The sequence below is a fragment of the Schistocerca piceifrons genome, chromosome X (assembly GCF_021461385.2).
Source record: "Schistocerca piceifrons isolate TAMUIC-IGC-003096 chromosome X, iqSchPice1.1, whole genome shotgun sequence".
NCBI classification, from domain to species: Eukaryota; Metazoa; Arthropoda; class Insecta; order Orthoptera; family Acrididae; genus Schistocerca; species Schistocerca piceifrons.
In genome coordinates this window covers 99654101-99657171 of record NC_060149.1, presented here as the reverse complement: position 1 = coordinate 99657171, position 3071 = coordinate 99654101, and positions in this window count along the sequence as shown.

Sequence of the window (3071 nt, the reverse complement as noted above, 5' to 3'; positions counted from 1 at the left end):
TTTTTTAAATTTGTAAATTTATAAATCCAGCCGCTTGTCGAAATCAGCTCCGTCAGTTGTCATCCTTTTTAACAGCTATAATACCATAGTAGTGCTATGAACTGGAATGTGTGTGCCATGTGCAATACAAATAGTGTTCTGCTGTTGGTAATTTATATAAACGATTTAGGGGATCATCTGAGTGGCCCCTCTTAGATTGTTTGCAGATGATGCTGTCATTTACCGTCTCATAAATTCATCTGATGATCAAAACTAACTGCAAAGTGATTTAGACAAGATATCTGTATGTGACGGAGAATGACAATTGTCTGTAAACAAGGTAAAATGCGAGCTCATCGGTATGAGTACAAAAAAAAAAATCCGTTATATTTCGGTTGCGTAGTAAATACATAAATACAAAGGCTGTCAGTTCAACTAAATAGGCACCAATTACATTACGAACAACTTACAATGGAGCCATCACATAAATACAGTTGTGGGCAAGAGAACCGAAGACTGCTTTTTATTGACAGAACACTTAGAAGCAGCAACTAATCCACTAAAGAGACTACCTACACTACGCTTCCTTGTCCTCTGCAAGAGTATTTCTGTGCAATATCGGATCCTTACTACACGGGATTGACGAAGGACACCGAAAAACCTCAAAGAATGGCAACTCGTTTTGTATTATCGGAAAATAGGGGAGAGCATGTCACGGGTATGATAAGCGAGTTGACAATCATTAAAAGAAAGACTTTTTCTTTGCGGCGAGGTTTTCTTACGGAATTTCACTCACCACTTTTCTCCTCTGAATGCGAAAATATTTTACTGTTGCCAACTTAAATAGGGGGAAATGATCTTCGTAATAAAATAAGAGAAATCAAATCGCGCACGGAAACATTCACTTGTTTGTTTGTTGGACGCGTTGTTAGAGAGTGTAACCATGGACCAATGGTCTGGAGGTGGTCCGAAGAACCCTATGCCAGGTGCTTGAGTGTGAATTACAGAGTAGTCATGTAGATGCAGACTGTGTGATGACTGTGCATTACCACTTCGTGTTAGCTCATGTACTTTGGTAAGCAAGGAAAATTGCGAGTTCCATCGACGAACTCCGAGCAGTTCAAGGAAGCGGTGCCTAAAGGAAAGAGGGTGTACACCCGTACTATGGTCACGGGTTCGAAGTAAGAAGCTGCAAGGTTACTTGATACAAACGTTTACGTATGACTTGTGTGTGTGTGTGTGTGTGTGTGTGTGTGTGTGTGTGTGTGTGTGTGTCGTAGAAACATAACTAACAGTGACAAATTTACACACTGGAGTTAACCAAGTAATGATAAAACTAATTACTTGCCTGCCATGCTAATACCTTCAAAGTTATTAATCATTTTGCTATAAAAAGTAATATAGCACTGATGTACTTTTTTGAATGGGCTTACCTTCTAGAGTATTACCAAAGTCAGTCCGAGCAATTTATAATCATTTCGGCTTATGTAATTTCTCACTTTACATATTATGTATTAAAAAAACGTATCTTCTTGAAAATCACGTTACTTAGATTACTTTGACTCTATTACTTTAAAATACAATCTTTGTGAATTTTTCAACCATAATGTGTCTCAATACTACAACGCTGTACATGTTAGATGTCTGTTGCCTCTTTTTAGAAACTATCGTGGAGCGAGCTGCTCAGAAAAGACCTTCCCAAGCAACCATTAATTCATTTTTCAAAGTAGCAAAACTGGAATCACCCAGTGAAGACGTTAAATATAGTGGTGACAAAATGTTCAAAATACAGCAAGCTAGCTCCAGTTTCACTTCTTGTTCTCAGTCAGATGTAGTGAATTGAAAAGATAGGTATGACTGTGTTAACGTTTCTCTATTTCCAACTACATCCATAAAAATTACATTTACTTGTTTCTTGATAGAAGTGACTTAAGTATTTCTGACCGATTTGAAATATTAAATAGCATTTAGATAATTATTGAGAAAGAAAGCGTCTGAAGAGGACTGTCGCATAACATTAAGCTTGTGTTGTTGTGGTCTTCAGTTCTGAGACTGGTTTGATGCAGCTCTCCATGCTACTCTATCCTGTGCAAGCTTCTTCATCTCCCAGTACCTACTGCAGCCTACATCCTTCTGAATCTGCTTAGTGTATTCATCTCTTGGTCTCCCTCTACGATTTTTATCCTCCACGCTGCCCTCCAGTACTAAATTGGTGAACCCTTGATGCCTCAGAACATGTCCTACCAACCGATCCCTTCTTCTAGTCAAGTTGTGCCACAAACTCCTCTTCTCCCCAATTCTATTCAATACCTCATCATTAATTATGTGATCTACCCATCTAATCTGCAGCATTCTTCTGTAGCACCACATTTCGAAAGCTTCTATTCTCTTCTTGTCTAAACATTAAGCTTATAGACGCTAAATACCTGAGATTTACATCAACGTCAATACGCGTCGTAATTTTCCTACTGCAGCTTTTTTATTTCCAGTCATTCTATCAGTATTTTCAATAACCTGTGTTCAAATTCTAAGGGATTCAACATCTTATGACAGTTGAGTTCTGATGCTTAGGGACAATGATCTGAATTACCATCCTGTACACGAACAGAATTGAACATCCCCCAGAAGAAAAAATTATTTAAGTTCCTGCTCGTTCTGACATACGGTGACGACCCAGCTCGCACACGAATATAACTTTTGTGCTGTACGGGCTTGCAGTGTCCGCCGCAAATAATTTATCACTCTCCATTTCGTATTTCCACAGTATGTCGTCATATAGCCTGAGTCACACAAGCCGTAAATATAAACACTAATCGGAACCAACGAAGTTGTTGTAGTTCTGTTTTTATCCAGATGAATTGTTGGAGTTCCACGTTAAGGGACGGGTAATCTTGTGATGTTTCAATATTAATCATCGGGACCAAATTTTTCCATCCTACTATAGCAATTTTTGTTATTAGTAGGGTAGATTTGAAAGAAGAATAAGAGGTGCCTTACTATATTAAGTCGTATAAATCGGGGAAATTACTGTAGTTAGAATCAAAAATGTCTTTTTTCAACATTTCTGTGATTTAAAACTCATATCAAGCGCT